Source organism: Podarcis melisellensis (assembly GCF_964234715.1).
Source record: "Podarcis melisellensis genome assembly, chromosome: 2".
In the NCBI taxonomy this organism is placed as follows: domain Eukaryota; kingdom Metazoa; phylum Chordata; class Lepidosauria; order Squamata; family Lacertidae; genus Podarcis; species Podarcis melisellensis.
The window spans coordinates 71,835,010-71,858,639 of NC_138529.1; the positions used below are offsets into that span (position 1 = coordinate 71,835,010).

A 23,630-nucleotide genomic window follows, 5' to 3' on the forward strand; every position below is an offset into this window, starting at 1 on the left:
GCTTCTTCTGACAAGTGCCACACAGAAAGGGCTACCAAAACCTAAAGGTAAAGGGACCCCTGACCGTTAGGTCCAGTCGCGGACAACTCTGGGGTTGTGGCATTCATCTCACTTTATTGGCCTAGAAGCCGGCATACAGCTTCCAGGTCATGTGGCCAGCATGACTAAGCTGCTTCTGGAGAACCAGAGGAGTGCACGGAAACACAATTTACCTTCCCGCCGGAGCAGTATCTATTTATCTATTTGCACTCCATTCTTTCGAACTGCTAGGTTGACAGGAGCAGGGACCGAACAACGGGAGCTCAGCCCATTGTGGGGATTTGAACCACCAACCTTCTGATCGGCAAGCCCTAGGCTCTGTGGTTTCACCAACAGCACCACCCACGTCCCCTACCGAAACCTAGAGGGGCTTTATTACAAAGGACTCCTGGTGTTACCAATAGCACCATGAAAACCCAGACAGAACAAAAATACTGCTGGTGGGGTGGTGGTAGTGGGGGTTCCACCAAGCCAGAATTGAATGTTTAACTTGTTTTGGATGAGAATGCAATCCCACTTGCAGAATCAAGCAGACAGCTTGAGTGTGCTTCTTGATCAAGCACTTTATGCCAGCTGTGTCCGTTCCTGGAAAATCAGACCCAGCAAGTGTTTCATGCTCACTACATCCAAACTTTTTCATTCTTCCACCCCTACTCTCCACAAAGTAGGTTGCCACAGAGCAGGTTGCCAGAGGAGGAACACATCAGATTTCCTAGAAGTCTAACTAATACCCTGCTTTTCCTTCCATTGCTCTGTCCATTTCTGCTTCTCCTCACCATCACCAAATACATAAAATTAAACCAACTGTTTAGACTATGATCCACAGACTGTTGACCCCTGGGGCTGTAAAAATGTATTGTATCAAGATATCTTAAAAATCACCCTCTTCCAAACAAACCTGTGCAGACTCTTCAGCTAGAACCCTGCTGACTCCTCACACACCTGGACACCTGAAGTACAGTGGGCAGATTTTAAGGGTGCTTGGGATGAGAGAAGGTAATTTTTTGTTGCATGACTGGAAGTCTACATGAAGTGCTGGATTCTGCCCATAATATGAGGCACACAACTGTCTAAAATCAGGACAGATTTGGTAATATTTTCCTAGTCTGCTGAAGAATCCAACAGTATTCAGCTGTGATCACAAACAACATGTATTCATTTGGCAGATGGCAAAGTCAACTGGCCACTTTCCCAAACCTATGAAACTACACTGTTCAGTGGAGTAGATAATCCTGGATCCTACTTTTAGGACTGTTCTTTTCCTGTTTTCAAACTTCCTGGACTTTTCATATTTTGTAAGTATACCTGCTTTGGTATACTTGAAGATATTCAGTACAATTCCTCATTGTTCCCCAGCACACACCAAATTTATTTGGCTCACTTTTGGTTGTCATTTTCAGGTGATCAGTCTTACTTACTGTACCTTCTGCTTAACAGTAACATTTTCACTGTGCTGTTCTTATTTATACTGGGAAATGTAAGCATATCCTATACATTCTCAGTGAGCCTTGAGTCCACAGTGGTGGAGAAACCAAACTCAATGCATAGCTTTCTATCTCACTGATATACTGTTTCCTGAAAGGCAATCTGCACTTTTTAGAGCTTTTCCCATCCACAAACAGATCCCTCTTCCCACTTTATCAGACATTATTCTAAGTGCAAAAGCAGAAGACAGCTGTGAATATATTGGCAGTACATCAGAAAGTAGCAGGAAGAATACACAACCCAAGACTCACAAATATCTAGATATCTGATGAGTCATTTGGGGAAAGACTGGGGAGGAGGGAAGACAAGAATCTTAATCTGAAAGATTTTGAACACTGAACAGTACAAGGCACACTATAGTATTTGCTTCTGTGTTCTGCCAATTCATTCCCCCTGCAACCCATGGGCTAAGCAAGTTGCTTTCTCAAAACAGGAAGAGCCAATGACAACAGGATCAATCCATATACTTGACCAATTATTTATTTGGTTACATAGTTTGCATTATTATAATATGCAATTTCATAGATTAGTTTCAAATACAGCTGTAAAAAAAAACTTGGCAAGGGAATGTGAGCTCAAAGGCAGCACACAACAATCAACACACACACATATCCACTCACCCTGACATCAAAGGATTAATTCCATGCCAAGGCAATGTTTTGTCCAAAGTATTATACAGGTAACAGGTGTCTTTTGTTAATCTGTAAACTCTCTAGTCCAGCAAGTTTTCCAATATCAAATGAAGTATAGTCACAGCTGATGTTCACAGCTGCAGGAGAAACCCCAATGTTTGTACAGTACATTTAATACACTGCAATGAGTGGGAGGTGTTTAGGTCCATTTATGTGACCTAATTAGATGAAATTGCAAGCATCCCCACACTAAAGAAGTTATTGTTTTAAGCAATGAAGAAGTTGAATCTTCCTTTTCTAAAGAAACAGTTTTGCTTGAAAGCATTCTATCGGGCTACTTGTGCAGTTTCCAATGGAATTGCCACTTACCTAAGAGCTGGCAATTATCACCAGGGTAGCTACACTGGGAACAAGAGAAGTCTTACTGAGTGTCTTGAAACAAGGCACAGGGTGAAGAAAACAGACAGTTGGAAACCACTGCCTCAGGGTGCCCTGAGGCAGCTGTTTCCAGTGTTAGAAACTCAGCTATATAATCTAATCACCGAATGGACCTTTAAACCTAGGTTACAGTTGCCACAATGAAATATTTAGGCACTCCCCCCCCCCCCGGAGATTATTATTATTCATTTCGTTTCTACACTGCTTTATATTTTAAAGAACAAATCTCTAAGCAGTTTACAACACATTAAAACATCAATTACAACAATCCAGAATAAAACAAATTCAAGTTTCAAGGAAAATACTTCAGACCCTTCTCTAAGTGACTTTTTGCTTTCCCCAGATGCAAACCTGGCATCCAGAGGTTGCATTTGGACCTGTGTCTGGTGCCTGGCTAATTTCTAACACTGGCTGTTCCCAAAGGCTTCCTTCATCTTTCCCATAAAATGTAAAGGTAAAGGTACCCCTGACCGTTAGGTCCAGTCGCGGACAACTTTGGGGTTGTGCACTCATCGCACTCTATAGGCTGAGGGAGCCAGAGTTTGTCCGTAGACAGCTTCCGGGTCATGTGGCCAGCATGACTAAGCTGCTTCTGGCGAACCAGAGCAGCGCAGAAAAACGCCGTTTACCTTCCCGCCAGAGTGGTACCTATTTATCTACTTGCACTTTGATGTGCTTTTGAACTGCTAGGTTGGCAAGAGCAGGGACCGAGCAACGGCAGCTCACCCCATCGCGGGGATTCGAACCACCGACCTTCTAATGGGCAAGCCCTAGGCTCTGTGGTTTAGACCATAGCACCACCCACGTCCCGCTCATCTTTCCCATACAGAAAGCCAAAGGAACACAGCTTCAACTAAGTGTGCCTCTCTGTGTGTGTTACATATGCAAATACAAGTATGTACCTACATACGCCTGTGTATGCATGCAAGAGAGAGAATGAATGTTAGCAGCTTTTTTTTAAAAAAAAGTTTTTATTAATTTTCTTAATAAACAATCATTACATTGAAAAACAAAAAAACAAAACATCTATATTCACTCTTAATATTAATCCATATTTTGGGATTCATTGATTCCCCTGACTTCCCTTCACTCCCTTCCCTGGTACCTTTGTGTTATTTTCATTTGTGGATGTCAACAAAAAGACTCTCTAATTACTTCCTTATTTAAACATTCTCCATAACATTACAAGTGGGGTTTTTTTTAAAAAAAAAATCCTGCTAATATATTAACTTCCTTACATTGCTTTTGCTGTTAGCAGCTTTGCCTTGCCAGCAGCAGAGTGTTTCTGCCCTCCTCCCCAACCTTGGAATAAATACGTATAGTCATTCCTTTTCCTCAACCATAGCTTACAGCTATTTCATTTTAGTCCAAAATGATCGTCATAATCTTTTTTCAAAAAAACCTAAATCCCCAACCACTTTTGGCTTGTGGCTCCCCCCCCAAAAAAATCAGCAATGGTGAAATGCTGTCCTCTGGCAAAAAAAATAAATAGCCACCCCAGTATGGTTCAGTGGCAACCTGGGAAAGCGGCCAACAAGACCTGGATCAAATCTTCATCATGGATTCACTAGGTGATAGTGTACTATAAGGATGAGATTCAGCTATGTTTTACTCAGAGCACACCAATGGAAATTAATGAACATGACTACACTAGGCCCATTAATTTCAGCAGGTCTACTCTTAGTAAAACTTGGTTGATTATCAATATAACTATTGTTCAACCTCAGTTCCTTATTTAGAAAAGGGAAAAAAAACATTTACAGTAATCTACTTTGCAAGATTACTGTGAAGATCCAAAAATAAACAAAGTGTTTTTAATATCAGAAATACAATTACAATGGAAGGCCAAACAAGAATAGGCATGTGATCAGTATATTCTGTAATTAATAGCAGCTGATAAGGAAGGAGCAAACAGACAGGACCAAATCAGGTCTAGCCCCTGCCCTTGCACCACAATCATCCCACCACCATCATTTCACCAATTAAAATCACACATACAAACCTGCTATTTTCCTACTTTGAGGGAAAACGTACCCAATACTACCTATGGTTTCTCTCTGTAGAGCAAATAGCTTCAGGGGACAAGTTGTTAAAAATAGGGGCAAGCATTAACCCCTCTCACCTGCCACAGTAATCCTAATCTGATGTGCTCCTGCCCTCCAGCAGCTGCTATTATTATTAATCATTATATAATTGAATGATTCTCATGTGCTTACATGGGGAAATGTAAAGGCCTGAGAAGTATTATGTTGTGATCAAGTCAAATCTTGCTACCCGCCCATGACACTGTATGACCCAGCCACCATGGGCATGGATGGAATGGGAGAGTGGAGAAGATGCATGTCTGATTACCCTTTCCCTATGCAAACCTGACAGGTGTTTAGATGGGGCTATGCAGATAAGGCTTACTGGGGAAGTTTTAACAGTTCACATTGAGCTTCATGGAACAAAGAAAGAGGGCTGTGCTTCAGGATGTAGTTACAAGGGAAGACACATATCCTCACTACAGGAGAGCAATGCCAGATCTACCCACTTCCCTGCCCACAACCATTTTGCAACTAGAACAGGTCAAATTGTGACCACGCTGAAATCTCTGGATGCCAGGTTAGTGACTAAACATCTCCATCTGGCTGGCCCCTCCAACTATCTTAAGCAGAAGAGTTCATTTACTGCCTTTATAGCCTACCTTTGTCTCCATGGAGTGCTTCCCCCTCCCCAGTTAATCCCTACAACAACGCTGTGAGGTAGGTTAAGAGATTGGGACTGGGACAAGGTCACCCAGTGAGCTTCATGACTGAGTGGGGATTTGAACCTTGATCTTCCAAGTCCTATTGACACTCTAACCACCACTACACAACACTATCTTCGTGCTGTGGTGCAGCTATATAAAATAAGTAGCTAAATAAATCTGGAGCAAGTAAAATGTTACTTAGAGAAGGATCTGAAATATTATACTTGACGCTTAAATTTGTTTTATTCTGTATTGTTTTATTTGATGTTTAAATGTGTTGCAAACAGCTTGCAGATTTTTTTCTTTAAAATATAAAGCAGTATAGAATGAAAACAATATTAATAACAGTAACAACTCAGCTGGAGGGGGTGACACCTAGACATACCATTGTGGTGACTGTAACCTAGGTTTAAGGCACCATTTGGCAATTAACTTATATATCCGAGTTTCTAACACTGCCCACAACACCTGATACTGGATGGCCTGGCTTCTACCAATATAAGAAACCAAATGCAAGGGCTGCAAGGTAGATTTTCACTCCCTCAGAGGTCCCTGTAATATGCAAGCCATTGTCACCCTACCACAGAACACACTGCCCATAAGGGCAGGTGTATCAGTAAATAGTATATTCCAAGAGAGAAGCATCACAGGTGATCCTTGTATTATTCAATATCTGGGGCTAAGTTCTAAAATTAAATATACTACAACTCAAACCAATCTAAAATTTCTTCCCCACTCCAACGTGTATGCAGCAGGGGTAGTAGTAGCTTCCCATTTGTCTGGGGAAAAAAATTATTCACACGCACAAAGACACGAACAACTTCGCAGAGCTGACTTCTGGCACCGAAAACAGTTTCCTAACTCAAACTAAGCCCTACAATTGGTGTCGCAAAGAGAAAGGTGGTTCACGTGGGGGGAAGAGAATAAGCTTCGGGCAGACAAAACCTCCCTCGAGAGTTTATATAAAAGCTGCCACGGCGCCAGCGTCCCTCCCCCACCCTGAGAGGTGACAGCTGGGGGCCAAAGAGGAGGAGAAGAAAAAGCGGGTTGGGAACAAAACAGAAAAGGTATGCTCGCGCTGGCAGGATCAGCAAGGACCAGAAGCCGGGCAAGTAAATGAGGAAGGGAGGCGGGGGCAGAGGAAGAAACTACCCTCTACCTTGCAACACATGTTGGTCTTTGACCCCCCAACATCGCCCTTACCCCTCTTCTCCGCCTCCAGCACTTTCGGGGGGAGGGGGAGGGGAGAAGCCGAAAGATGCAGGGCGATCCGCGTGGAGACGAGAAAAAAGTGAGTTGCTCGCCTACCAGGGCAGCCCTGCGCGCGTTGACTCGGAACTCGGTCGCACCGCGGCTTACGGAAAACATGCCCACGACCGCAACCCATGGCTTAGGTATATCGCTAGGTATCCTCCATATGGGCACTTCCCCCTCGCACGCCACCCCCTCAAACTCCCTTCCCTTCTTCACACGGGGAGATAAAGCGAGAGCCAGCGCCGTCTCCTCTCCCCCGGCCCGGGAGGGCAACGCGGAGAAGGGCCCGAGCCGCCTTCCGCCCGCCCGCCTCCCTCCCCACCTCCCGGTCCTGGGCACCGGCGAGAGGGAGCCAGGAACACATGGGAGCCTCGCTGCCGGGGCTAGGAGGCAGCCTCCGCGCCGTCCGCCCAGGCGGGCTGCCGAGGCGGCCCCCACCCCGGCCTGCGCCTGTCACCGGCCTCGGCTTGCCGGCCTGCCCTTTCCCCCCTCAGCCCGGCCCCCCGCGCGCCGTACCTGTCCGGCGTCGCTGCTGCCCCTCTCGGCCTCCTCCCGGCCCCCCACGCACCGCGGCCCGGCGGCTGCTATCACTATGGCGGGCACACACTTTGCTCGTCACCGCGCTAGAGCTCCGTCACCCCCCTCCCTCTCCCACGCGCTCATCGGCTCGCTCGCACGCACTCACGCCGGGGGGGGGGGACGGGACGGCGCGCGCTCTGGCGACAGGGAAATGTAGTCCGGGCTACCTGCGCGTGCGCCGCCGAGCCTAAAGCCCGCTCCCTCCTCTCGCAAAGCACTTTGGGAGTTGCAGTCTACTGTTCCCATAATAGCGCATCTCGCCGGTAGGCCGCTCGCTGAGTGTTTGAGGGAGCAGCCGGTGAAGGCGCGCTGTTTACAGATTGCTTGCCTTTACTGCCGTCGAGGAAATAATTTTGAAATAGAAAACGGGAGCTGGAAGTGCAGCTGCTGAAGAAGTTATCAAGAGTCACCGCAGTTGAAAATTTGTCAGAAGCTAGATGAAAACGTTCAGGCGCTGGGAAACCAAGTGCAACGTTATTCTGCTTTAAAAGTGCTTCTGCCTTAGCGAAGAGATGCGGAGGAAAGAGACGGGCACTGGCTCCACACCTGCTGTAACGCTCACCTGAATGCATTAAATCCAGGGCCAACCTACCATGTGCTAAATGACGGAAGGACAGAAGGTAGTTTGGGATCTACTGGTAGATCTCTGGCTGATTTGCAATAGGTTGTTTAAGGTTAGCAACGACAAAATTGCGTTTTCCCTTCTAAATCGTTGCTGAAATGAAGAGGGTTAACTAGGGTTTTATTTTGGGGTGAACTGACAGAGCTGAGTTCACTTCTGGTACTGAAAACCAATTATCGGGCTCAGAATGTGCTCACAGACACCCTGTTCTTTAACACTATGTATCTTTTGTGCCTGGCACAAAAGTTGGTAGATATTGGAGTTTGGAACTAACTGAGTAGATCCAAGGCAGCTAAACTCTGTCTGTCTCTGAACTAAATAATATACAAAGTAGACATTGGGAAGCTAGTGGAGTTTGGAACTAACTGAGTAGATCCAAGGCAGCTAAACTCTGTCTGTCTCTGAACTAAATAATATACAAAGTAGACATTGGGAAGCTAGTGGAGTTTGGAACTAACTGAGTAGATCCAAGGCAGCTAAACTCTGTCTGTCTCTGAACTAAATAATATACAAAGTAGACATTGGGAAGCTAGTGGCCATTTCCTAAATATGTTTACTTGAAGGTCCCATTGTGGTCTTACGGGACTTACACACTAATAAACGTGTTTTGCATTGTTTCAAACTGTACAACTTTTTAAATCTTGGATTCTAGTTTACATTCATCCATAGTCATAAGACCTGTGTTATGAGAAGACGTGCACTCAAATTCTCTCTTTTGTAAGTTCCAATGCAGGTTCTAACATAGAGAAAAGCAGTTGCTCCAAATAATAGCCCAATCCTATATGGATTTAGGTATACCTGATTCCATTGAAATTAAAAGGTTTACAGTGCATATGTCTCATATATCCTATATCCATAAGTATATACAAAATTGCAGCTTTAAGTGCTGGTAACATTGCAGAGAAATAGGAAATAAGAATATAGTATATACCTATGGCAGTTCCTTTTCAAAATATGAATACACTTTTGCACAGAATTCAGAACTTCACAAGTGCTCTTCCAAGAACCATAAAATTAAAATTAGGAGGAACAACCCATTATTCATCGTCCCATTTGTTTTTCTGCACATTTCAAACATCATAGTATTGGTGTTGCCACAGTACATAAATGAAGAACAAAATCCTTCAGCAATAAACACCAGTACATATCAATAATGCAATCACAATATTAACCATTTGGTTAATAAGCTACATTCTGAGTCAGCCAAACCTGACCATCGCCATCAAATTAAACTGTTGTGTTCATATTTGCAACCTTTTCCCCCCCTTTTTTGTAATTTAGTGTTTTATTGATTTTTCAGAGTCAATAATACAGAAACATTAAATAAAACTCTCTCTCTGCAAATAAATAACAATTACATTCACCCTCTCCAGTGCCTCACTTTTATTTTCATTCACAGCATCAAATTAGACATATAGAAAGCAATTTCCTCTGAGATAATTAATACAAAGATATAGTAAGACTCATTGAACTCTCTTGTTGCTCAACAAAAATCCACAGCATTTCACTGTATGTTATTCTGTCTAAGATTGCAGTCCTAACTCCACTTATGTGGGTGTAAACCCCATTGAATTAAATATGACTTACCTCTGAGTAGACATGGTTAGGTTTGCATAGTAAGTAATCCTTATAAACAAAATTACAGCTGCTATCTGAACCACTTCTCTCTCCCTCCTGTTACAGAGTTCAGCGGGACCTATTCTCAAGTAAGTGCACATAGAACGAGACAGCAATCCATGACATAGATTTCATTGAACTGGACTTTTAAGTGGCTATATTATTTGTTCCAGGTTTGACTAGAATTAACCTCCTGAGAGAGGTTAGATATTATTTTTAGTGCATTAAATATTTATTGCACACGTGTATGATAACCAGTATACTAATTCGGGTCTATGTATGTAGTAAGCCTATGGGCCAGGGATTATATCACTTCATTCTGTAGTTCCTTTAGTAGAAATGAGCTAAAGTTTGGAATCAGAATCTACTGTCAACATCTGACTTTTGGTTAAATGACTGATGGAAGTTAATACAACATTTGTTCATTTCTGTAGAAACCATCAGACACTGTCAAATGTAAACTGCTATTGCATGCAACCTGTCAGATGTTGAATACTATGTCAGATACAGAATTATCATTATTATTGTATTTTCTGTGTTTATGTATAAAAATAGCATATTACAACAAACCAATTTACAATACTAAAATGCAAACTAAACTCATAGAATAGATACAGCAGTTAAAAGCAGCAGCATAATCTGTTCTAGAATTCAAGTCATAAGAAGCCCCATCTTTGCTGTTCTCCTAAAATCACCCAGATAGTGTGCTCAGGGAGTCATTCCATGTGCAAAGGCACTCTTGTATACAAGTAAGGCCAGTTCCAGAGCATCCCCAAGCTGTGACCCAGCAACCCCTCCCAACACCAGTCATCCAAATTGAAACACTTCCTGCTGCCGGAAGGAACCCCTATACTGCTTGGATTGTTTCAGCTTGTTAGGTCTCATCTGACCTGGTCTAGGGCTGCCTACACACCATACAATTTAGGCACATTAAAAAGCACATTACTTCTAGTAAAAAATCCTAAGAATTATAATTTGTTAACAGTAGTGAGAATTGTAATTCCATGAGATTTAAACTACAGTTCCCAGTAGTATTTGGGTGAAGAAGCCATGTGCTTTAGATGTAAGGTGTGTACTTAGTCTACACCCTTATTGGGTTAAGTGTTATGAGCATACCAGGCTGGTAGCCAGATTGAAGTAGGTAATAAATTCAGTTTTCTGCAGGAAAACCTGGAACCGAGATGCCATCACCCACTGCAATACCTTACCTAAGAAAAGATCAAGACTGAGCAGAAAATTAGACCAGAAACAATAGGAAAGAATGAAGTATAAGTGAAAGAATCAAAGAGATGAGTGCAAAATGGGAAGGAGCACAAAATTTTCTGTTCTGGAAAAAATCACTACAACAGAACATGGAAGAAGTCCAAAATAAAGCAAAAACAATAGCATAAAGGCCATAAACTGTAGTAGAGGTGCAATCAGATTAACAGGTGTTAAGTTAAATAGATATTATCAAAGGAGTTATCAAAAGAGGAAGATTAAATTATTTTGGGAAGGAGAACATGCAACCATTTGTCTCCCAAATCAGAAATCTCTAGACACTCCCACTGTTCTAAATGTTCATACAGATTGCACATTTTCTGAGATGCAGTAGAGTACTTTTTCTAGTTGCATAATTTCCAGCATCACTGGCCTGAGAAGAGACTCCTGCCTAAAATTCTCAAGAGTCACTGCTCATCAGTGTAGACAGTACTGAGCTAAATTAACCAATGGTCTGACTTAGTATAAGGCAGCTTCCTGTGTTCCTAGGGCTATTCTACACCTTTAAGAGATTAGATCAAAGATGCCCAGCGATTTCAAGTTTATGCCTAAAAATGTGAGGTGTGTGGCTCCATCAAACAGGCATTTGAAAACACATAATACAGGTGCACTTGTCAGATAAATACCTAAGTTTCACTATGACTCCTTATTGAGACTACACCCGGTAGCAAACATATTTCCCATAAGTTTGCAGAAGGCTGTATTTCACAGAACACTTTACCTTTAGAGAAAAACCTGTTGATTAACGCTGATGAAGCTGGTTCAGCATTAAGAGAAGACAGCAACTTGTTTTCTTCTGGTGGCAGATGACTTTGTTTCATTTGGTTTTTCTTCTGTTACAACCACCTTGTCTTCTTCAAACATGTGTTTTATCACCAGATTCCATTCTGATGTCACAAAGCAGCCAGATATTCTCTTGTAAGCATATTTCTTTCTTTGGTTTTCACAAGAAGCCTTTGAAAATTAAGATACTGCAGGATAGGTTGTATAGATCCCGAAAGACACATTAGTGCACAATGAATTTTTAAAGGATTATGCTGGAAATGAGATTTTATTTTATTATTATTTTTGTAAACTTTGGGCACTGAAGTGTTCCAGGTGGATTTCCCCACTAATGCCACACATGCATTTAACAATGAGGGAAAGGGGGAAGAGAACAGGAGAATATCCCAGTGGGTGCATATCATAAAGCCCTGTATTCAGAGCACACTTTTGCTAGCTGTTCTTTTGTGATACAGATTCATGAATATCAAAGGATGGAGAGGTTTGTCCTGAACTCAAAGCCAACTGGTAAAATGTCTTTCTTTCTTTCTTTTTGTCTTGAGCCTACAAAACAGGAAACACATTCTGCCACATGCTCTACTATTCTTAAATGGCATTCCCCTGAAAACAAAGAGCAAGAAAAGGTCAAATAAACTTCAGATTTGCTGGACAGTATATTTCAGCCTGAAAGACTCATCCAGCATAGGCATTAGGTTTGTCCTGTCCCATACCTTGTGCTAAAAAAAAGTTGAGGTCATTTGTTCAGGATATTTTTCTCAATAAGAAGTCCAGACCAGTGCACAAATATAATATATGCTGTGGAGACGTGACTCAGCCAAGGATCCTGTATTCAGTAGGCAAGTGGAAGCCAAGACAGAGCCTTTTGCTTGAGAGGAACATTGCAGAGAATGAAGGGTCCGATGAGATAAGATTCAGGTAGGTAGCCATGTTGGTCTGACGCAGTCGAAATAAATAAATAAAAGTCCAGTAGCACCTTAGAGACAAACTAAGTTTGTTCTGGGTATAAGCTTTTGTGTGTATCTGAAGAAGTGTGCATGCACAAGAAATCTTATTCCCAGAACAAACTTAGTTAGTCTCTAAGGTGCTACTGGACTACTTTTTTATTCCAGTCCCATGAGATGTGAGCTGACAATAAGGCCAGAACACAACTCATGTGACTATGAGCTCAAAGCAAAGTTTGACCCAGAAGAATAGTCAACTGTTATGCACCAGGTCTCACCAATCTTATTGGGCCCATGAGCACAAATACTAAGATTACAGTCCTAAATTTAATTAATCACACTGAATACAACGGGTTTTAGGGGTGACCCACAAGACACTGATCTACTATGAAGGACAATGTAACCGTCCCAAAGTGGATTTCTACAGCAGAAGGGAAATGGCCAGATAGGTTTATCATCAAAGAACCAAGGAGAGCTTAAACTGAAATGTACCAATGCTTACCTTATGTAACATCTTTATTGTGAATATGGCTATTGTCCATAGAATGAGGTTTCTCCCAGTGCAGGCAGCATTCCCTATGTTTGTTTTTTCGCCCCAAAGGGCGCACCGGCCCATATGGCGCACCTAGTTTTTTTGGGGGGGAAATAAAGAAAAAAAAATATTTCCCTCCCAGGTGCGGGGCTGGGGCGGGGGAAGCCCGAGCTTCCCCCTATCCCAGCCCCCAGAACAGGCTGCTATCCGCAAGCCGTGGGACAGCTGCGCGACTTCGCGCAGCTCTCCCACGGCTAGCAGAGAACTGCGCGAAGCCTGAAGCCTGGGTCGTGCTGAGCTCAGCATGCCCCAAGCTTCTGGGTGCAGGCAAGCTCTCCGCTAGCCATGGGAGAGCTGTGCTACTTCGCACAGCTCTCCCATGGCTAGCGGAGAGCTGCGTGAAGCCCGAAGCCTGGGGCGTGCTGAGCTCAGCGTGCCCCAGGCTTCGGGGTGCAGGCAGCTCTCCGCAAGCCGTGGGAGAGCTGCGTGAAGTCGCACAGCTCTCCCACGGCTTGCGGAGAGCTTCCCAAAGCCTGGAGAGCGAGAGGGGTCGGTGCGCACCGACCCCCCTCGCTCTCCAGGCTTCAGCGAAAGCCTGCATTCACCCCATAGGACGCACACACATTTCCCCTTCATTTTTGGAGGGGGAAAAGTGCGTCCTATAGGGCGAAAAATACGGTATTTTTTTCCTGTAACTTGTTTTAGCAGTTCTGCAATATACTGAACTAACACTTTCCCCTGATATGTCATATGCCAATTTGACCCACAGGTTAACTATAAAATACACCATTAAAACTTCCTTTTATTACTTTGCACATTGTTGGTTTTGAATCTGCCTTATGCTCTTGATTAATGCAAAGGTTAAACGAAGGAAAAGAACTCAATTTGTCTTTCCAGTGCTATTCATTTATTATCTGCCATGCCTGCTCCTCTTGATGTCCCTTCTGAATTAATTAGTTTGCATCTTTTCAGCCTCTTAGCATATAAAAACGACCTAAGACTTTCATTCATTTTTCTATTCTCTAGATGTTTTCTATTTCTATTATGTTCTCTTGAGGAGCTTGGATGAGAGAACTTGAGCATGTCTGGATAGGTTTAAAACTGATTTACAGAACAATTATTCCTCTTATTTTTAGGATTGCCATAGTTTGCAGTGCTTACTTCTATGCTAGAGGCTTTCAACAATCACTCTAGTTCTTTGTTTGCACTGGTTCATTAAGAACCGTGCAAGATCATTGGAAAATATTGTTTATTTTAATGCAATAAGAACTTAAGAAGAGTCTGCTGGATCAGGCCTGTGGCCCACCAAGTCCAACATCCTGTTCTCACAGTGAATGACCAGATGCCCAAGAGAAGCCCACAAGCAGGATCTGAGCGCAATGTCTATCCCATTTTAAAACCATGCTTGCCCACAACCCTTGTTCTTAAAACTAACTAGACCATAGATCTCATTCTCGTTGCTATGCACACCTGGCTTTTACATCGAATGCATGGTGTCACCTTCCTCCATTTCACTCTATATACAGTACCTCCAACATAATTTCATCCCCATCCTTGAACTGTTCTCGGTTTCATACCATATTCCTCTCTTTGCCATTTCATCGCCACAACAACATGGGAAGATCCTGCTAATTTAGGCCAATGACCCATCTAGGGCAGCATCCTGTTCTCAAAGTGGCTAAACAAAAAACATTAAGCAGGACCTAACCGATCAGAAGGTCGGTGGTTTGAATCCCCGTGACGGGGTGAGCTCCCGTTGCTCGGTCCCTGCTCCTGCCAACCTAGCAGTTCGAAAGCACGTCAAAGTACAAGTAGATAAATAGGTATCGCTCCAGCGGGAAGGTAAACGGTGTTTCTGTGTGCTGCTCTGGTTCACTAGAAGCAGCTTAGTCATGCTGGCCACATGACCCAGAAGCTGTATGCTGGCTCCCTCGGGCAATAAAGCGAGATGAGCGCTGCATCCCCAGAGTTGGCCACGACTGGACCTAATGGTATAACAGCACTCTCCTCGCATGTGATTCCCAGCAACTGGAATTCGGAGGTTTTACAGCCTCTGACACTCATAGAACGTAGCCGTCATGGTGAGTAGGCATTGATAACCTCCATGAATTTGTCTAATCCTCTTTCAAAGCAATTCAAGTTGGTGGCTATCACTAGCTCTCGTGGGAGCAAATTCCATAGTTTAACAATGTGCTTTGTCTTAAGTTCTTCATTTTGTCCAATTTAAGGAAACTGGGATGCAGCAGTCATGCTCCTGTAGATTTATGCCTGCTTTTGGCAATGTCCTTGAGATTGCAATTAATTTGGGGGGGGGGAGAAACCCTGAGCCTCGACTGCTTACAAACCTTTAAGACATGTGCCCCCTTAAGTAGGTCTAGCCTATAGTTTGAGATAAAGCTGCTTTAATATGCAATACCTGGAACCTGCCTACAGGGAATTACACGGGGGGGTGTCTATTGGGTTGTTGTTTTTATTTTTAGAATGTATTTTGTGGTTTTATATCTTGATTTTATTCTGTGAACCGCCCTGAGACCCCCAGGTATAGGGCAGTATATTAATAATAATAATAATTTAAAAATATATATTTTGTGGTGTAGGTGAGTTGCAGATAAGTATTTATATTATGTATTTGTAATATAGGAATATTCTTTACAGTGGTACCTCAGGTTAAGTACTTAATTCGTTCCGGAGGTCCGTACTTAACCTGTAACTGTTCTTAACCTGAAGTAGCACTTTAGCTAATGGGGCCTCCTGCTGCCGCCATGCCACCAGAGTATGATTTCTGTTCTCAACCTGAAGCAAAGTTCTTAACCTGAAACACTATTTCTGGGTTAGCGGAGTGTGTAACCTGAAGCATATGTAACCTGAGGTACCACTGTATATTGAGTTCTACCATTGGTCTATCTAGCTTAGTACTGTCTGCACTGACTGGCTAAGGCTCTCCAAAATTTCAGACTGGGTTCTCTCCTAGCCCTACCCATATATATTTTTAATGGGACTTAAGTGTGTATAACTACAGTTATTCCAACTGTGGAATCCCCACTCATTTAAATGGGGCTTTGCATAAGAAACCTTCTAAATGGATTGTATACCCTTCATATTTTAGCTGTTTCACAGTGCATTCCTGTAGTTTATCTACATAAAACTCAGTCCCATTGAGTCCCAGCTAAGTATGGACAGGACTGTAGCCTTACGGCATATATTTTCAATTAAATGATGGTTATATTAGCCTTTGGCAATGGTGAAAAAATGTGGGGTGTAAATAAATACACCTAGAAGCACATAATAAAGCATTAATCTACCAGATTGCTAGAGGTTAAATAAATCAATGAGCTAAAGTGATGAGTAAAACAATCTTTTATATAAATTATTACTGGTAAGAAATATGAAAATGTGCTCATCCACAAGTCACCTGAAACCTCAAAGGCATAATCTAAAAAGCGTTAGCATTGGAAATTGCCCTTGCAAATACTACAAAGCAAATGTAATTAACTTTCTTTCTAAGGTGGAATTGGTTCTATGACTTTTGGAGCATGGTGGATAAATGAAAAGGATGCTCTGCATCTGATGGAACAAATGAATGCACTCATTGATGGAGTCGTGGCGGCAGGTTCAGTATATTTTGAATGAAAGCTAAGTTTCCATGGTTAGAAGCAGGACTAGAAACTGAGGCAAGCAAAATGCACAACTGGCAAAGGACCATAGGACGAGAATATACAATTGCACTGTGTTGCATAGGAAAGTTCCTTGTACTGAGTCAGACCATTGGTCTAGCTAGGTCAGTATCATCTATAATGACTGGCAGCAGCTTTACAGGGTTTCAGGTAGGGTCTCTCAGAGCACTTTCTGGAGATATTGGGGATTGAACCTGGGTCCTTCTGCATGTCAAGCAGATGTTATTCCGCTCAACAACAACCCTTCCCTCACAGAGTGATGGGCTTTCCCCAAAAGGCCAATGGTCAAAGCTTAACTTTGTTGTCGTTTAGTCATGTCTGACTCTTCGTGACCCCATGGACCAGAGCACCCCAGGTACTCCTGTCTTCCACTGCCTCCCCCAGCTTGGTCAAACTCATTTTAGTAGCTTTGAGAACACTGTCCAACCATCTCGTCCTTTGTCATCCCATTCTCCTTGTGCCCTCCATCTTTCCCAACATCAGAGGCTTTTCCAGGGAGTCTTCTCCTCTCATGATGTATTGAAGTATTGGTGCTTCAAAACTTAACTAATAATCAGTAATTCCAGTCTGCACTTCAGCCAACCCCCCCAACATATTATTATTAACCCACGCTTCACCCTAAGGTCCCAGGGTGGGTTACAATAATTTTAAATAGTTTAAAAACTTACAATGAAAAAATGAATTGCTTCACCCAGCCAGTTGCAGCCCTTCCTTGAACCTGCCCTGCTAGCAGGAGAGGAAGACCCTGCAAGTGAATCTGTGTGAAAGGGCAGCCTGGTTTTTTGCCAACATGTCTATTATTCATACGGAGGAGGACCCCAGCTTGCTGTTCAACATAGCAATGCCCATCTCTCTCTCTTTCTCCCTCTCTTGCAAGTAGATCTGCTCACAGTTACTGTTCCCCATAACGCCTCTAGAGGGAAGTAAGCACCTCTGTAACAGTGTTCACTATCTTGAGGAGCGGAACATCACCCTAGATATAGCCCTAATGAAGGGTATTACCAGGATAAAACTCCATAGTTGGGCAATGGCTATACTGTACTTGTACCAGTCAGAACATCACCAAAATGTGTTAAGTTTTCAAATTCTCCAGACTCTTCTTAAAACAAGATGTTGCATCAAGGGTGGGGAACCTCTGACCCGCCAGATGTTTCTGAACTAAAATTCCCATCAGCCTAATGGCAGATAAGGTTATCAGTAGCTACTAGCCACAATGGCTGTGTGCTACCTCTTAAAAAGGTAAAGGTAAAGGTACCCCTGCCCGTACGGGCCAGTCTTGACAGACTCTGGGGTTGTGCGCCCATCTCACTTAAGAGGCCAGCGCTGTCCGGAGACACTTCCGGGTCATGTGGCCAGCGTGACATCGCTGCTCTGGCGAGCCAGAGCCGCACACGGAAACGCCGTTTACCTTCCCGCTGGTAAGCGGTCCCTATTTATCTACTTGCACCCGGAGGTGCTTTCGAACTGCTAGGTTGGCAGGCGCTGGGACCGAGCAGCGGGAGCGCACCCCGCCGCAGGGATTCGAACCGCCGACCTTTCAATCGGCAAGTCCTAGGCGCTGAGGCTTTAACCCACAGCGCCACCTGCTACCTCTTAGTTGATGGCAATAGGCCTCTAAACACCAGTTGCTGGGAAGCACAACCAGTGAGAGTGAGGTTGTGAGAACCAGATGCTAGAGTAGATGGACTTTGGTCTGACCAGGGCTGGCCTTCCCATAAAACAGAGTGAAGCACCCACCCCAGGCAGTGGAAGTGCAAGAGGTGGCACTCTGCCCATCCCACCGCTGCTGCCACTGTCAATACAGTGGCTGTTCTGGAGTGTGGTGCTGCCACTTGTCTTCCCTGCCCCCTAGCTCTTACCAAGTTCAGTGCAGAATACCCTGGCTCTTACTGAGTTGGGTGAGAGCCAGGGCATTCCGGGGAAAGAAGTTGAGTGGGGGGAGACAACAATTCTCCCCTGCCCCTGAGAGTGATCCAGCAGGGTTCTTATGATGTTATGACATGGAACTCCAATGATGGCTCTAGGACTGGAATAACAGGCCCTGTCTAGTGGCCCCATTTCAGTCCCAGGCCTGCCACTGCAGCCCCAGGGGACATCATTTTACTCCCAGGTTTGAAATTTGACTAACATGTCAGTCTCTCAAGCTCTCACTCTCTCAAGCTCTGCCACTGCTACTCCTCATCATTTCTTCCTATCTCTGGGCTCTAGCATATTAACCCATTCCATACCTTCCCAGGAGCCATTTTTTTGCTTTATTTATAGCTTGCATTTATTTCAATGAAGCCCAGTGATGTAAATTGGCATTTGCAGTTCTCACTACAGTGGTACCTCGGGTTACATATGCTTCAGGTTACAGACTCCGCTAACCAAGAAATAGTGCCTTGGGTTAAGAACTTTGCTTCAGGATGAGAACAGAAATCGTGTGGCGGCGCAGCAGCAGCAAGAGGCCCCATTAGCTAAAGTGGTCCTTCAGATTAAGAACGGTTTCAGGTTAAGAACAGACCTTCGGAATGAATTAAGTACATAACCCAAGGTACCACTGTATTTCCTTTCAGCCTTCAGATAACTTCCAGTATTTCTTTTCCTCCTTTTGGTTTGTGTTTTTATTTACCGGTAGATTAGGTTTTTTTTGAAAAAAATTGATAAAAAGATATTAACCTATGTATAATTTCTTTCAAACTTTAATAAAATTTATTGGGCGGAAACAAACTTCCAGCATTTCAAATGTGCATTTTTGTCAATCATTTTACAGCATCCATACAACTTCTCTGCAGGAGGATACTTCAATGATTATCTTTATTTGGAACAGGTGAACTAAATTTCCTCTCTTGAATGACACTTTATAGTTTCACATTGAAATGATTTACAGAAATGGAAATGTGGCTGAATTCTAGCTTGTAAATTACCACTGACTCTGAACCTGCAATTGTTAAATACAATTACTTGGGAACAATTCACAATGGAATCATTGGAACTTACTTCTGTGTAAACGTGCATAGAACCAGACAGTGATAGCTCAAAATTCACCAGCTGCATTTTCTGGCATTTTTTAAACAGCTTAACAGACAGGGAGATAATTTGTGTTTAATGACCTTCACATCCTCTAATGCCTATAATTGATATTGTCTTGAATACTGACTCATATTGTAGTTGACAGGCATATAAAAACCACTGTCAGAGTAACATGTTTATATATCAAGACAAAGGAAGGATCCTTTTAGTGATTATTACAGCAGCCATCCTCTTTTGGATGCTATCTCACCTAAGCTGTGCTTCGTATAGCCTCTTGCTGCAGGACCACTGGTCAAAGGAGTATTTACGTACATAGTATTTTTTTCCCTTAAGGGCAAGTATTAAATGTGCTGGGGCAATGTACCCTGAAGCAGATAAGGAGCATAAGTAGCTTAAAACTTGGTGGATATTTGTTTGCTGGGCAGCAATTATCCACTGAACATTCACACTTTGGGATTATTAGAATGTTGTCCCACAGCACAAGTACCAGAGCAACTGTTTCCATTAATCCCTTTCTGCTTCTCACTGTTACTTAAGGAAGCACACAGTGTGTGGCAGTGCAGCATGTTTCTGGGAGAATCATTTCATTTCATTTATTTAAGTAATTTATATACCACCACTTCATCAACAAAATAAACATCTGAGTGGTTAGGAGCATCCTACAAATATAACTAAAAGCCAAATACAATAAAAACTCCACATTTTAGAGCCACAAAGAACTATTAGGTAAGATATTCTGTTAAAGATCCATATTAACATATGGAACCATAATAACTACTAAAGGTGAAAGGTAAAGGACCCCTGACAGCTAAGTCCAGTCACGAAAACTCTGGGACTGCGGCGCTCATCTTGCTTTACAATCATACCTCGGGTTAAATATGCTTCAAAATGTACTGTACTGTACTGTACTGGCCAAGGGAGTCGATGTTTGTCCGCAGACAGTTTTTCCGGGTCATGTGGCCAACATGACTAAGCCACTTCTGGCGAACCAGAGCAGTGCACGGAAACGCTGTTTACCTTCCTGCTGGGGCAGTACCTATTTATCTACTTGCACTTTGACGTGATTTTGAACTGCTAGGTTGGCAGGAGCAGGGACTGAGCAACGGGAGCTCACCCGTCGCGGGGATTCGAACCGCCAACCTTCTGATCGGCAAGCCCAAGGCTCAGTGATTTACACCACAGCGTCCCCCGCGTCCCCCATAATAGCATTTCCAAAATACAGAAAAACGAGATAACCAGCCTACCTACAAAATATACAAGCATGTATTTATTGGTGGCAGCAGTATTCTCACTTCAGCTGCTGCCTCCCCAAATTAAGCTCAAAGGTGGGGCAAAATAACATACTACTCACCCCTGGAGCTCTCAGTTGTCATCAGGTAGCACCCATAATCATTCCCTCCCTAATTCCCTCCCAAATATATAAACTGTTATTGGAGTGGGAGTGTAAAGATAAGATGGTTAAGACGACAGTGATTAAATGGGCTATAGATATTGGTTACAATATAAAAATTACTGCTTGGGAGAAACTATGGGGGGGAAACCATGAATTTCTCAGCATGTTATCTTATTAAGAAAAACCTACAGATGATGTACTGGTGGTACCTGACACATAGCTAATTGCTGAAAATGTATAGAAAAGGGTCCACATATGCATCAGGGTTGAAGGAACCCTGATGCATATGTGGTGGTTGTGTAAATACGCTAGAGTGTACTGGGAAATGATCCACACAGAATTAAAAAAAATAATTAAACTCACATTTCCCAAAAGACCAGACGCCTTCCTACTAGGGATAATAAGTGATGATTTACCAAAGAAGGCATTCAACATCTTTTTATATGTGACCACTGCAGATATAATAGTCTGTGCAAAAAAATGGAAAGAAAAAGAGGTACCTGCAAAAGAAATCTGGTAGAATAAATTGATAGACTAAACAGAATTAGCAACTATTACCACAAGAATAAGAAATAAAGATGAGACACAGTTAAGAAAAGAGTGGAAGTGTTTTGGAGACTATCTTAGAAGGATATTCAATTCAACCTGCAAGTGGGAGTAAATATATAAGCAGCAGATAATATCAAATAAAGGAAGATTTGAGATAAAAATGGGTGGGAGATCAGGATATGCAGCTGATCAGGGTTTACATAGGATGCGACAGAGAGGTGGACTGGGAAATGGATGTGTGATTGACAATGTATTATTTATTTACAACAGTTGTAAAAATGCATAATTAAAAAAAAAATCATTTCCTCCCCCAGACACATTACCAATCAACACGAAAACAACAAAAGGGGATGACACCCTTGTCTTGGGTGTATTCCAAAAGGGTGATCTGCAGCAGCTCTGGTTGCGAGTCCATGAGCTAGGTGTGTCCTCAACAACTCACAGATCTCTCCAACAAACTCTTCTAAATTATACTGAAGCTTGTCACCACTCAGGCACAGCAGGACCATAATTCATTGGTTGACACCTATCATCCAGAGCCTTTCTGCTTGTGCCTAAACAAACTGCAAAGTTCAAACAGCCAAATACCTGGAGGAGGGAACAAACTGCAGACAAACCTTTCAGGTTGAGTTGGTGCAGACTGAATAACAACACAGTAAATTGTACATTCATACACACTGTACATTTATGTAACACTTTAAACAACAGTCTTGACAGACATTATCTCCAGTGGATTTCTCGTGAAGCATAATCTAATTTGAAGGTCTAGTAACTAGGGATAGAGTTACAAAATCCCTTCAAAATCAATGTGTGAAAAACCTATCAGATTTAATTGTCTTTTTTTCTTTAGGAGGTCACTATTTTGATGAGAAAATCCAATGTGACAACCACCATCTTATTCTCTTTAATAAAACCTCACTATGTGAATGCAATTCGATACTTTCTGCATGAGTAGGGATTGCAGAACCACAGGGGAGAGGAAAACAGATGCAGAGGGTTAGATGTGCAAACCCCCTATTGACTAAATGCACAGGAGTGTCTTATGTCATTGCTATAATGATGGCGATATTTATAGGGTTTGAAATGTAGTTTTATGTAAGAGAGCATATTTTCTCAAGCTAAACAAATGCCTTTATTTATAATCAAGCCATCTGTATTTACATTTCCTACTAACTTTCCTTAAAATCTGAATTAATAAACTCCCTTACATTTTCAAGTGGAACTTCTGTATCTAAGATCCATATTCACACTTCAGGTGTAAATTGTAAATAAAGATACTTGTTTAGCTTTAGCAAATATACTAACTGAACCTTATAAGGTTGTTGCGAGGTTTTCTGAGAAGTGTTTTGATGGCTTAGAAAAAGCACAACCAAAGAACTAAGTACAGTGGGTTAAGTATTTAATTCGTTCCGGAGGTCCGTACTTAACCTGAAACTGTTCTTAACCTGAAGCACCACTTTAGCTAATGGGCCTCCTGCTGCTGCCACGCCGCCAGAGCACGATTTCTGTTCTTACCCTGAAGCAAAGTTCTTAAACTGAAGCACTATTTCTGGGTTAGCAGAGTCTGTAAACTGAAGAGTATGTAACCTGAAGCGTATGAGGTACCACTGTATTATTATTGGCTGACGTCCATGTGTCTTGGGAGACAATGGAGGAGTGTGCCTTTGGGGGTGAAGTCAAACTGTTGGAGAGTGGAGAATTTGTGAAACTATGCAGAAATCACAATAGGGCCCCAAAGGAGTGAATAATAATAATAATAATAATAATAATAATAATAATAATAATACCATTATTGTCAATGTACAACCTGTGTACAATGAAATTAACCGAGCCTGCCCCCCCCTCAGTCTCACTGCACTCTGTATGCTTGTCGCACAACACACCAACCCCGATTAGATATCAGATCCCCCACAGCCTTTTTAAAGCAGCTGTAAGGGCACCTACTTTGAGTAGACTTAAAGCACCGGGGGAAGGAGTGTTATGTTTTATATATATTATTGAGCACATACATTAATTAGACAGTGAAAGGCTTGCATTGCATGTGGGTATTGTCAGAAATATGGTCCCTGATTGGTAGTACATTTTCAGG

At 42.7% G+C, this 23,630-nt stretch overlaps 2 protein-coding genes across 5 annotated transcripts in view; one reads left to right on the forward strand and one right to left on the reverse strand.

Moving 5' to 3' along the window:
• The window catches only part of DCAF1 (DDB1 and CUL4 associated factor 1), a 53,523-nt gene extending 41,990 nt beyond the window's left edge, over nt 1-11,533 (reverse strand). For 2 of the 3 annotated variants that reach the window (XM_081900224.1, XM_081900222.1), the window contains exon 1: nt 7,096-7,221. The gene's annotated coding sequence lies outside the window, so the exon portion shown is untranslated. Of the gene's footprint in view, nt 1-7,095; nt 7,222-11,378 lie in introns of those variants that run through there. The other variant, XM_081900223.1, reaches the window with a different exon arrangement.
• Nucleotides 11,534-11,556: 23 nt separating this feature from the next.
• The window catches only part of RAD54L2 (RAD54 like 2), a 72,093-nt gene continuing 60,019 nt past the window's right edge, over nt 11,557-23,630 (forward strand). The window contains exons 1-2 of one of the 2 annotated variants that reach the window (XM_081900226.1): nt 11,557-12,063; nt 16,419-16,523. The gene's annotated coding sequence lies outside the window, so the exon portion shown is untranslated. The remainder of the gene's footprint in view (nt 12,064-16,418; nt 16,524-23,630) is intronic. The other variant, XM_081900227.1, reaches the window with a different exon arrangement.